This window comes from Hylaeus volcanicus, chromosome 2, assembly GCF_026283585.1.
Source record: "Hylaeus volcanicus isolate JK05 chromosome 2, UHH_iyHylVolc1.0_haploid, whole genome shotgun sequence".
Classification (NCBI taxonomy): domain Eukaryota; kingdom Metazoa; phylum Arthropoda; class Insecta; order Hymenoptera; family Colletidae; genus Hylaeus; species Hylaeus volcanicus.
The window spans coordinates 9,961,485-9,975,593 of NC_071977.1; the positions used below are offsets into that span (position 1 = coordinate 9,961,485).

Sequence of the window (14,109 nt, forward strand, 5' to 3'; positions counted from 1 at the left end):
AGGAAAAGGATAGATGGAGAGAGAAAAAGAAATGAAGCGTGGCAGGACGAGAGTAAGGGCAAAAGGACGAGGGAGCGGGGGAGGACGCGAGAAGTGAGATAGAGGGTGAGAGCGAGCGAGAGAGACAAGTCGAGGGGGTTGATGTGCCTAGGGTCGCGCGAGAAGAGAACGGAGAGTGGGGAGATTCCCTAGCAGAAACCAGTCGAGTCCCGGCCTCAGGTCGTGACGGGTGTTCAGTTCACAGGCGAGAGCCGTACCGTGCGGTTGGCTTGCGTGTTGTTTCGGGTTGTATTCCGTGGTCCTACCCCTGAAGCCGGTCAAACTTTGTCGTCACGGTCCGATAGAGGACCAAGCAGCATTCACCGGCAGCGTGTCAATTTCGACAACGAGTTCCATCGAATTCCATTCGTATTCGCGGATGCAATTATGTACGCAAACTCCGCGAATCGTCGAGTTAATCGCGTGTGACGAGATCGCGGCGCGTGTTCAATGTGTGGCCAGCTTTCGTCGTAAACAAACGTAACTTTTAGGAAGCGTTACCACGTAATCGTCGCGTCTGGACGCGTTCCGAACCGTACTCTGCTCCGAAAATCGCCCGCTACGTCGTAAACAAACGGAGCCTGGTGGGTCTCCACGCAACGGTTGGCAGAACTTTGTCGTCGATTCCCGAAGTGTAAACTGCACCGACGGAAACGTTTGCCCTGCTCTTATTCGCTCGGTGACAGCCGTTGGCGGTGCACGAAACTGTGAAAAAAAAACCGTGGACCACGCTCGGGGGATTCTAACCCATGTTTCGAAAGTGAGTGAGAGTGACGGTTAGTGTGCAAACAGGGCAAAAAGTGATAAGAGGGTAGTTTTCTCTCGTTTTTTTTTATTTCTCCTTTAACGAGCAAGATACCTCGCCAAGATATTTTTCTGCCACTTCTACCACCCTGGTCGAGGAGCTCGCCGACTATTACAGGACCGGCAGCAACTTCACGCCACTTCGTACACCGAGTGGTGAGTGTTATCTCTTTTCTCCTCTCGTGCCTTCGCCATCCACCCCCGAGCCTTCTTTACTCGCTTTTTGTACGCGATGATCGTGAACCGGGCGCACTTGCGCCTAACTTCTCTCGACCCCACGACAGAGATAAGATCCTAGGTCGGGGGAGGTGTTCGAGAGGTTCTACAGAGGAATCCCTTTGACGACATCGTCGTCGATCGGTCGTCCACTTACGCCTTGAATACGATGTCCTCTCATCTACTCCGAAATAGAAGGCGCGATTGAGCCGGATAGGACGTTATATCTACTCGCAATTCCTTTTATCCCTGACTCTTTGGAGTCTCTGTCTCGTCGAAAGCACGGATGCCTATCGGACGCGAAAAAATCGTTTACGCGCCAAAATTGTCACGACAAAGATGGCCGACCATTGTCAATCAGTGTTATATAAAGTTTAGCATTGCATTGGTTGCATCTACGTGGTTATTAATATTATTTTTAACGGTGATTTTTTTTGGAGTGACATGAGTAACGAAGTATCATTCAAGAATAATATTGACGTTAGAAATCTTAGTTTTACTCAATTTTTGATTATGCTTTGGTCGCAATTTTTGGCGATTATGGCGATGTGAACTGATTTGCTCTGTTTTTTCTAATTTTAAACGTATAATATAACAATATTTCGTCAGACTTAAAAATATTTGCTGTTAATGGAGAGTACCGATAAGAATGATTGATTATAAAGAATCTAGAGCTAATAAGACTTATATAGATTTATCTGAAATTTGATTTTATAATTCACTCTTTGCTGTCTCTGTTTCCTCGCGGGCGCAGATGATATCGACCGTGACACGAAAAAAAAACGTTTACGCGCCAAAATAGTCAAATGGATTCGATCGAGTAACGAGTTTTCCACGAGTCCGGTTATCGCGTTTCGACGGATCTGAACGCTTATTCCTGATAGGCAATCGTTACCTTTTATGATGAAAATGGACTGATGGACAGGAATTATTTGCTACGCTCGCAGGCGGAAATCACCTCGCGAATACGATGGAATCTATTACTCACTTTTGTCGGGTTGTCGAGTGACGTCAGAGATGGACAAAATATTATTCGAATAATAAATTCGACGCATAGTAATTGGTGACGTTCGACGGGAGCGACGAGTTTTTCTTTGCTCGGTGAGAAATATTTTATTTTACGATTCAAATTTATATTTTTGTCCAGGAGCGATGGATAACGTTGTTTACCTGTAATTTGTGATTCGAAACGTTTAGGATAGATAGGAATTTTTACCTCTGCGTGATATTTCATGGGTATGTAGCTGCAATATTTATTTTTATCAATATTTTTTCGCTGGTTCGGTTTGTGAGAATTTGTTTGGAGTAGTCTGATTTTGGAGTAGACTGATTTCGGAGTAGTCTCATTTTGGAGCAGACTGATTTTTGAGTGATTTCATTTTGGAGTAGTCTCATTTCGGAGTAGACAGATTTTTGAGCAGACTTTCTAGCACATTTTCTCGATTAATAAAATGTATGCGTCGTGTGCAGTATTTGTATTTCATGAAAGAAAATTAAAACCGTCGCCAGTAGCGAAAACGTTAATGAATTGCGCGAGAATTAATCGAGACGCGTCAAAAAAACGATGGCGAATAACAAACGGATCGGAAAGAGGTACTGTCCATCACGAATATCAGCTTTTAACGTTCCGTGTGCTGCATTTCCATTTAAAAATTCCCAATTGTTCCCGACGCGGACTTGTTCTTCCGCGATTGTTTTTCGGAGAGTTTCGGAGCTGCTTCTAGAATTTCACTATTCACGAGTTGAATGCTTAATTTGCGCGTGCCGCTTTCGGTTGCGTACGCAATATATACCGTTGGTTCTACTTCGTTGCCAATATTCGCCAACATTTTGCAATTCGAATTTTCACAATCAAGCCGCTTCTGAGAAAAACTGGGCGCCTGCGAATGTTTGTCTTGATACCGTAGAAAATACTCGTTGTCCGCTCGACTGCGAAACATTGGACAGCGCTGAACGAAATTTCGGAGCAATTCGGGTTAGAAAACTGTTTAAAAATACGAGCATCGCTGACTTTGGCTTCCTGGTCGAATTTCGAATTCTATACAACCCGAATCCACCAATTGGTTTTCTGTCAGGGCATCCCATAAGTATGGATTTCTTACGCATCGGATTTACCTGTGTATAAGTTTCGATTATACAATGCTTCCAGTGAAAGCGTATGATTCATTTGAAACAAAACAGAGAGGGTGTTCGTGCCTCGTAAACGACACCTATTGTGACTCATTGGTTTGCTGAAATGCGGCCTAGCTTAGCCACTTCATTCATATTATAGTGTATACTTTATGATACAGAGGTTTTATGAAGACGAATAACTGATATTGTGGCTGAAAATAACAATATCGTTCTAAAAAATAGAGAATTGCGTTTTTACTCAGTTATTTGCTTACATTGTAAAAATATTTAACAGGGCGTGGCGCATAGAGATAAATTATAGTGGAATATTATACTACTATATTATACATTTATAGTACGAGATTCACGAAGAGCATTCACGAAAGCGGCAGCGCGCACATCGCGAAATTAGCTCAATTCATACGATGAGTGACCCAATTTCCGCGCGACCGGTCAAACGGTTCTTATGAAGCGATCCGAAGTATAATGGCCGTGTCCAGGGTGCAAGACTGGGAATTTAAGAGCATTGTCGTGTTGCGCGACCGAGTCGGAAATAAGAAAAGTTTGAATGAAACTGTTTGCACGGTATCCGTAGAGGAAAAGTCTCTCTCGGTTTCTATCTCTCATGCTCGTTTTCTTCGGCGCGCGGCGTCGCGATATCAGGGATGTCTGTAAATCTCGTGGAAACCATCTTCTGGCGTATCTGCACCGAAGGAGGAGAACGATCGCGATGGCACGATAAAAAATATGGCGCGGAAATGATGAGAAATAAAAGCGCGGCGAAGGTTCGTTTTTATGCCGTAATCTTGATGTTACGTGATACATGCGGCGGGCCGTATAAAAGCGAGATATATTGCTTTATGAGGGAAATGAGATTTTTATTCGCCCGCCGTCGCGAAAAAAGAAACACGGACGAATTCTAATGCGCCAGAAAGCATTAATTTCGCCCTTGAGAAATTGCGCTTATCGCGACAGTCCTGAATAGCGCGGCCATCTACCGTTCCCGTTTTCTTTTACAACCATTTAATTAATTGTGGAACTCGACGATGTAGCCAAGAGAATTTCAACGGTCCAAGTACGACGAAATTATTTTGATCGGATGATGAAGTTACACGCCGTTTACATTCCCAATGTCCTACTTTTAAAAGGTGGACAATTTTACTACATCCTAACGTTGAATTTTATTCTTAAAAGTTTTAGAATCCCATTACATAATATAGTCTAACTTTGGAAACGTGTCATTTTTGGTATTATTAGACCCGACTATAAATTTTTATCTTATCTAAATTAAATCGTTTATGTTTGCAGTGATGTCACTAACAAATTTTGTTAGACTTACGATGCCCCCTCATAGGGGACATCCGAAATGTGAATGGTTAAATAATTTCTGGGGATCTGATAATCATTATAATATGTCTTTTGAACAAGAATTTAGTATTAACGTGGTATCACGTTTCAATAAACCCATAAAAAAACTGCTCAGCATTATCTGGGTTAACCAAATCAATATATGACGATCATTGCGGAATTAGTTTTGACGAAAATGAGGGCTGAGAGTGGGGATGATCGCGTGCGTTTGCGAATATCGTAACGGTCTGTTCCGCGGACGCTATAATTAACGAGCTATTCTAACGGTGGCCATGAACGCATCGACGACTACGACCAAATAATTAATTACTGGCCGCGATTGTGTCTCCGAACGAATTAATTATACGATCGCGTGGCGCGTTGAATTCGAGCACGCGACTTAATTTCGCGTTTCCGGACGCGAGAGGACGCCACGAAATTCAACCGCATTCCGAGAGTCGCGATCTGAACAGCCGGTTCCGTTACAAATGGCTGGGTAGCTCGACCCAGCGCGGATCTCTCGGTCCCGAAACTCCGTCATAAATCAGTTGAAGACGAGCCAGCCTCGAGAAACGGCATCTTGGAGACGTGGAGCGCTTCTGTTGGCTTCTGGAGCGCGAAAGTTAGCGGAATACTTGTGTCTCACATCTCGCTACGTCACGCCCAATTCGCGACAGGAAACCCGAGCCATAAAGAAAAAGGGGTAGTAAAGGGGTTTACAACGAAAGAGTGTCCACTCGATCAGTAAAAAGTACTCAGTTTTGGAGTAACCAAAGTGAACACAGCAAACAATCTTCGCGTGGAAATCCTGGTCGCTTTTCCTATATTCTTAGAGGGCCCTCCATCAAAGTTTGGAAATCACTGACTCGATAGCTACCCCGAGGCGTGGGAGGCGAATACGCGATCCACGAGACAGACGCAAATGTTCGGGCAACTTTTGCGATCCTTACATCCTGTTACGTCACACCTAAGTCACGACGGGGATGGGAAGAGATCCCGAAGAAAAAGGGGTCGCCTATCCTCGGTGTTTCGATACGGAGGACGTTCTCCGGGCTAGTCGCGCGAGCGACGTCGGCGTTAGTAGCTAGGCAGCGACATCAGCAACAGCGGCGGCAGCAGTTTGAAAGTTTCGTGCACGGGGGTAGCGAAATTTCCATAAGTTGAGGGATGGCTTCTTCTTGGCAAAGTGAGAAAAGATTGTCGCGAGAGGCGAGACCAGCGGACCCCGGAGATGGTACGCGAGGATAGCGCCGTCGCGGCGGCTATACATTACTCGCTTGTCTCGCGCCACCGGGGATCTTTACCTGCTATCTCCTTTAAGTTTCTCGAGAAGGTCTTCGTTCGCCTCGTTTTCCAGACAGAGACGGTTGGAATTTTATTCAAATAATAGAACACGAATAGAAACACTGCGCGACGATTCACTCGCAACGTTTAGTCGATTCGAGCTGGTTGAATGAGGTACTATTTGTTCAACGTGAAAGATCGTTTCACTGTGTGATTCAGATTGTACTTTCTATCGGATAAATAATGGATCGAAGATTGTTTTGTTCTGTGAGCAGTACTGGAACGAACTGGAGTGTTTCGAGTTTGGTAGTATAGAGCTATACAGTCAGTCTCATAAGTATTCGTACCGACTATGTTCATAAAAGAAATTTGTTTAAATTAAGTGATGAGTTTCGTGTTTCCAAATAAATGTTTCATAATAAATATCATTTACATGAACAACCTTTTCGCATATGTATGTTTACAATGAACATTTATTTGAGAACATCAAACCTATCATTTAATTTAGACAAATGTCTTCAATAGGCATAGAGGGTACGAGTATTTATGGAATTGACTGTATGTGTTTATAGGTACCGGACTGATCAGCTGATGAATATTTTTCACTGTGTCAACCAAATATAGATGATTCATTTATGATTACTCAGAGTAACCTATATACGTTTATTCAATTAAATATTGTTAACCTTTCGTTCCACACTCTTGTGTCTTGAATTATACAGTGGACGTAATTTTCGAGTGTTTAATTGTGGGAGTAGCTTCGGAGTATTTCTCAAGCGTTTCTAATATATCTCTGGATTGCTCCTAAATCAAAATACATTCTACTTTATAATTCAAGACCTCAAGCAGGAAATAGAGAACATCTAGAGAATTTTAATTATCCCAAAGTCGCTCGGTAACGAGACACAATCGAACCATCAAGTTCACCGAACAGGAAAATTCCTGCGACCGTCTACCTTGTACCGTTTGCTATTGTAAACAACAAACAGTTTTCACTTCCTCCTACGTTTATCGCGATTGCGCGCACCCCAGAGCTCGATAATGACGTTAAACGCGTACAGCCGTGAGCGAAGGAGTTGCAATTGATAGGTCACAGTCTAAATCGTAGGCGCAGATAAGACGACGCTTAAGCTCGATATCGGCTGTGTAGAATCGCTGTAGACGGACAGCCCGCTCACGCGAATTCTCGTTTTGCGAGCAATGCGATACGATCTTGTATATTCCCGCCGCGTAAATTTCGCGCCTCGTATCGATCTAATTTATTTTTCGCCGCTAATAAATTAAGGGGCTGTGGTGTTAATGGTCGCCGCGAACCTTGGGTTTATTTTCCGCCATATTGGGGTGTTGCTCTGTCGTTGATTCATCGATTTACAACTTTTTTTCTGTAAGGAATATTATATCTGTAGATAAGATAATACAGTAAAAATGCATGGATTCGATAATCGTCTTACTCATGATTCAGCGATACATGTTTACTCTCAAAGATCGATAAAGGAGACATTCTATCTCTTCCTATTTGTGGTACACTTGGTATCAGAATGTATGCCAATATTGATCTGCCAATGTAGCTATGTCCACTTAAAATGCATACGAAGATGTTAGCATGGGAAAGATATGAACTTTATAATCATTATAAGAAAGAGTTGCTAAGATCGTTACCGCGTAAGATATTCTATCTGGTATTATCAGGTTGGTACCAATTCGTACGCAAATTAACGGTGGAAGTTGTACGTTGATCCGTGGGACACCTATTTAATACCATTTACTAGAAACAGGTTAGTTACTTTAAAATTTTGTATAAGATAGATTCAATGGTTACGACAAAATTTCGTTACAAACTTTTTCCTGTAAAAATACACGAAACTCGCAGATTGGAGCAAAAATACGTCGTGTATTTTATGCAAAGCGCGCAGATGGCATTGTGCAGGGCATGAATTAATAGAATTTAAAAGCCACCAATAAAAGTCACGAAAACGGGACTGTTACGAGCCGAATCACGGTTGAAAAGTATTTTGTACGGCAAAGGACGACTCAAGCTGCGCTCGTCGTGAATCGAATGCGGAGATATCGAGGTGTCCCGCCGCGAGCGTAACATATGTTAATTCTATGGCGTGAGCGCTCTTCCCTTTCTCATCCGGCACGCACGCCGAACGACTCCCTTTCTCTCGAGTAAGCAAATCACGCGTTTTATCCGTGTTTCCGTTCGTAGGTGCCGCTTGCACGCGTTTACAGCGTTCCATGTATTACCATACTTGGCGATGCCGCGGTGCGTGCCAAGTACACATGTCGGCGCGTCAAGTATCAACCCTTGGACCACATCTTCTAAAACTACGAGTTGCGACCCCTCGGGGGTCATAGAAAATTTTAAAAACAAATAAGATATATTTATATTGTCATTCTTTGATTTCATGGTATTTGTATGTATGAAAGATATACATAAAGATATACATGTATACTTTCCTTTGGTCACTCGAAGGGGCGTAGAACTCATTGTTCACATTTTACAGTTTCTGGGAGATTTTAATTTGCTTAAGAAATTTTAAGAGTTGTAGTATTTTAGAACAAGTATATATTGGGTTGTCTCGAAAGTCCAGTAGTTAGCAAGACAATAAACACTGCAACAATTGAAGATAAATCTCTATCTACTAAAATCTCCTCGCTTTTATTTGAAAAGTGTACCAAGCTTGCTCATTCGCGGGCTGTGTTCGTTGCACAGATGCTTCGTTCTCTCTACGTTTTCCGTCGAGGCGTTGATTTTCGTCGAGATTAGGGTCAGAATGTAAAGCAACAGCGGTACCGTGATTAACGCGTGCGTTAATATAATCAACCGACACAGAGCTCGCTAATTCCAACAAGCGAAATCTGGTCCGCTGGCCTGGAATCGACAGCCCGCCGCGCGACACCCGCTCCCAATTATCCTAATCCGAAGTAAACTTTCCGTTGCTATTCGCGTTAAGTACACGGTCGCGTTAAAACGATTACCTATTGCTCCGTGCTATCGAAACGAACCGAAAACTTTTCGCGTTCGAATACTTTCTCTGAAATTCATGTTAATAACAATAAAGGTGGGATTGGTCTCAGGTACGCTATTAGACCCGTCTACTCGAGGAGAAGGCTCCATCGAGGCACGCCTACGTCGCCTTATCGCGTCCCCCCGTGGCGCGTGTTAATTGCCTTTAAATTCCAGCCGGGTGCCGAAATAGGCATCGGGGTGTAATGACAGTCGGAAAGAATGCTAATGGAGAGAAAACGAAGTTCCCGGGGTACGGTCGTGTCCGATCTGTAATTTCGTCGTGGAAATGCCAAAGACGCGACGCAGGGGTATGAGGGCATCGCGTCGGAAGAGGGAGGCTGCAGGGAACGGCGGGACCAAGGCGCACTTACAAATTACGACGCAGGGCGAGTCGCGAGGGCTCGCGATGGACAGAACCCGGCAATTTGGGAAGGGCGACGAGATTAAGCTGCGCCCCGAAAACCATGATTTCGCCGCGACAGAGGTGCGCATTATCCACGAGAACCGGGGAGGGAGGGGCCGAGTGACGACGAGAAGCATCGCTTTGACTTGCTAATTTCGGCGTCGGTCCCCATGGGTCATTCCATGTCTTCGCTTCCTGGGCCCAATTACAGCGCGCGAATCGCGCTCGTACCCCGCCTTTTGGCGTTCCCCACGCTTTTCACGTCAAAAGAGGGGGTCACAGGGCACGATCAACGAATGACATGATTTTCATCCATACTTGAAGGAGTTGCTTTTTGTAGAGGAAAGTTCCTTGGTTTACGAAAATTATGCTTGAAATTATGAACATCGTTCAATTTAGTTCTACGTAAAATGTTTTTGCTTTTAATTTAAAAAAGTATCTCTAAGGCTAGCCATTTGTTCGATCACGATAAAAATATTTAAAAATAACGTCGAGAGGTTTAGTGTTAAAGAACATTTTCGAATAACTTTAGTTAAAATATTATTAGTTACGCTTAAAATATTATTAGAACGCAACAAACATTTACTTCAAAATTCTTAAATCGATCCAATAAACATTGTGGAAAGTATCGTAAAAATCGACGAGGATACCGATTGTCCCCCGCGGGTGTCGTTTTTCTCTCGACTCGCGTTCGACGAATGGGTACACCCGGCGTTTCGGGAAATCGGAATCGCTGGAGCTCGCTCAAAGCTTTGGGGACCTGTTCCAGATTTTCCTCGAATAGAGAATCGTAAATAAACGTGTGTGTGTCGCTCCGTTGATGCGATGAAGTGATCCCAAGGTCTCCGAATAAAGACACCCTAACCCCAATAGGAATGCGCGACCCACGCGCGAAAGAACGATAACTCCAGGTGTCTTTTTTCCTCTTTCGAAACCTCGAAATCCAACAACACGATAATTAATTGTGCCATCGTGTTTCGGCGGCCGACAGGGGCAGGCGAGAACTCTCCGCGCGGTCCCCTTTGACTTGCTAATTCGAAATTGAAATTGCCCCGAACACCGGCCGAAAAAAAGAGCGTGTTGGCTTTTGTTCGCAGAAATTTCATCGGTGGGAAACGTATTGTCTGGTCCGTTCCGTCACGCTTCGTCGGTGTCCATCGATTCCACGCTTTTGTCGTCCGGCCGAAACCTCGCGGTATGAACTAAAATGATTAATTGAATATTGATATATCGCGGACGCGAGGGAGCAATCGATCCCCCGTCGTCGATGTAACACCCCCATTTTTCGGTTGGACAAGTGGACGAAACCGGAGAGAAAAAAGGAGGACCGACCCGCGGCATATCGAGTCGTTATCCGTGATAGAGGACGTGATTGTGCTTGTTGGTTAAGGAGTGGGGGCGTATTCTCGCAGAATAGACCGTGCACGTTAAAGTTTCGAAGAATTAAACTTTTTCGTGTGGATCGTTGAAATACTCGACTCGTTCTGCTCCAGATGCGCGTGCAGCTCTGCCAATTCCTGCGAGCAGAAGGGGGATTATTTATTTGCTAAGTGTACGGGTTAATCCACTTGACCGGATATTATTCGTAACGATTAGGCAAGCGTGTGTTCGCTTTTAGAGGTCGAGGGTGCATTCGGGTGAGCAAAACGTTTGTTCGTGAAAAGTCGAAAAAGTCATTGGCGCTAGTTGTCGTCCGTACTTGCTGGAATTTTTGCTCTGGAAATAACCGTTTTATTAAACTGGTCGGCGTTGGTATCCCAGATAGGACTTTTTTTTCGAGCGAGCATAAAAGCGCCGGAGTGTCCCGACCGTGTAAACTATAAAGCTAACAGATCGACCGTGTCATCTGCGCCGGATGACAAATACTACCGGCAAGAAATGGACGAGTGGCTCCATATATCACTTAGATAATTATATTATGCTGCTTCTGGTGCGTATTTATAGTCGTCTCGTTGGCCATGGCGGCACGCAGGACACCAAACGCTCTGTGTGTCACCCTATCTGCTACCATCCGGTTCATCGTGGTACCTAGGGAGATAACACAGCAGCGGGCTGCACGGTGAAGGGGTAAAATATTAAATTGTCCGTCATTTATACCCTTCATTCGACTCGACCATTGCCCAGGAAACGCAGATGTTTTCGTGACGATAGTATCTTTTTTTTTATTTTTATTTTTTAGTATCGTCGAAACGCGTTTCACTTTTATCTCTGCTCGTCTATCGTCCGGAGGGTTGAACAATTAACCGCATTTATTACCGTGATTCGCGTTTAACTCGTCTGATTTTTCACTTTCCGAAGGGGTGTATAATTTAAAAGCCTTCCTTTGATGCTGAATCGTAACCATGGCGTTATAACGTTGTTGCGGTAGCGTTCCATTAAACAAGGGACAATGATAATTTCGGTCATTTGCGTTTACAACCTACCGCGCAACAATTGAATACATGATCTTTTGCGCGCGTGGTTGAAAATGTCAAAGAACTGAAATAAATCGGCCAACAAACTAAATTTTTCTTTCTGCCACTTCAAGTTAACTGCCCCCGAGTAAAATCGCTGCTGCAAGCTACTGATGCAATATTTCCTTGTCTTCGTTACTTGCATATTATAATTTCTCATTCAATTTGACACAATGGGGGTGAGTCGCCATTGTTTCAACGATTCGCAAACAATAAATAATTTACCCCTTTTACGTCATTATTCCCGGAGCTGGTTCAAGAAGTCCGCATTATAAGGTCGTTGTGTACGAGTCGAATAAAGCGTGCTGTTTGTTGTTTACCCGTGAAGGGGGCCACTGTGCAACCCGTCGGTTCTCGAGAATGCATTTACGTGGTTGCAATCGGGCACCGTTTCGACGAGTGCATATTAATTCGCAAATCGTCGCGTCCAGGAGTCAAGCATAGACCGTTGAAGCATTCGAGAACGACCCGCACGGTACTCTCCTCAACGTGACTTCGAGTTCTCTCGATAGGATATCCTCGAGTACGCCGAGAACGTTTACTCCGGCGAGTCGAGTATTTCATGAGTTGCGTAACATCGAATGGTCAGGTCTGCTCGAGCAAACATCGATCGTCCTCGCGCGTTTTCCTTGGTCTATTCGCGGAAAAACTTGCCTCCTTCGGCCGACTTGCATTCGCCTTCCGAGAGCGAAGCTTAACGAGCAAACTTTAAGGTTAAATCGCGGTGGTATTGCTCCTTCAGCGTCCGCTTAACGGGAAAAACTGTGTGGCACCGGTTAAGCATATTCAGAGACAACGAAAAGAAAAAGAGTTCAAGAAGCGTACGGACTCGAGAAAAATGCATAAGCTATTGCTTTCACGACAAATGTTCGTCTAACGTTTTCCGAAATCGCGAGGGTGGGTTGGTTTGAATTGTTTCACTGGCATTCGATGTGGGATATTGGACAATTTTATATATTTTCTAAATCTTAAGTGTACATAATATATTCGCGACTGTTTTTTTAAAATATTGACATTACCATAAGTATTTATTATTTGATTCGAATCGTATTCTTTGATTTTGTTGCAGGTACGTATACTCTGATGAGACTACAGATTCTAAATAAATACCCAATGAGTAGCGATCAAAATCAGTCAGCTAAATCATAAAAATAATTTAAATAGAAGTGGATTCAAATAACTGTAACAAAAATGTTATGTTTCTTTTCTCAGAAAGGGGGTGATTTTCTTAGCTTAAATAAGATAAGATAACATCTCCTTTTCAGGGATTCTTTTTCCCACGTTCGTCGCCAAAGCGAATCGCGTCGAGGAATTCTAATTCGTGCGATTAAAAATTCGCGATATACTAATACGTTTACGCCGCGGATAGATTTTTAATTGCAATTAGCGTGCGTGGTGCCGGTTTAACGATGCAATTATTTCGTTATTAGTATCGTTATAAACGAATTAATAATTAAATCACAATCAGCGACACCGTCGGGGTTGAGCGCGATCCTGCGGATGAAAGCGTTCCTCGGGATCGTTCGCGTAATACACACGTTCGTTTCGGTATTTCAGTCATTACTTTTTAATTATCACGATTGCGTGGTCGCGTACAAATACCATAGCGATGCAAATTGAGAGGGAAACTCGTGCGATGGTCAGGGACATCCACGGAGGGCGGCGCGGGGGCGCAAGTCGAGTAAATAAATTTGTCGACTCTCGTCGCAACAGTGCTCGTTATGGAAAGCATTCGAAGTATGCGGTTCAATGAGGCGAAGAGGGGCGAACGGATGAACGTACTCGCGACAACCTGTATCCACGTGTGAACGTGGTTATGCTCGCGGTAGGAACGAGATCAGCGTTCTTTTCCTCCCATTTTCTCTCCTCCTTGCCTCTATTTTCGTGCAGGGCACAAATTATCCCCATTTAAGTTGCACAATTTTAACAAAGCCGTTCCTCTTTCTGTTCAACGATGCCGTCGTTTCTGACGCAATGGAATGTTTACTCGCGCGGGTGCGTTGAGGTTCAAAGAGCGCACTACGCGCCACGGAAATGAATATTCCCTTTCCACGAAACGAATGTTATCTTAATAGAAGCCCGTGGTAAATTATTTTCCACCCTGGATAGCTCGTAACGAGCGATGGAGCCGAGTTTCCGCATAATATAAAACTCTACATTTTTAATTATAGGATAACATTTGCTCGCGCACGGCTTTGGGTTTAGGGGATGAAGGCTTGAAACTTCGTGTAATCGTTTGTTCACCTGCATAAGCGAAATATACAAATTTATAGGCGAAAATGAATTTACAAATGAGTTTTATTTAACTCTTTCGTATGTCTTTATTGTATTAATGTTCTTTCAGTCTGAAATAGCCTGTTTTAGGTTTGTAACATGAAACGTCGATACACAGTCAGTCCCATAAATATTCGTATCTTTTGTGTTGATTGAAAAAAATT

At 43.7% G+C, this 14,109-nt stretch overlaps 1 protein-coding gene across 1 annotated transcript in view; it reads left to right on the forward strand.

Moving 5' to 3' along the window:
• The first annotated feature begins 229 nt into the window (after nucleotides 1–229).
• The window catches only part of LOC128884916 (MOXD1 homolog 2), a 226,868-nt gene continuing 212,988 nt past the window's right edge, over nucleotides 230–14,109 (forward strand). Inside the window, exon 1 of the mRNA XM_054138599.1 lies at nucleotides 230–999. The gene's annotated coding sequence lies outside the window, so the exon portion shown is untranslated. The remainder of the gene's footprint in view (nucleotides 1,000–14,109) is intronic.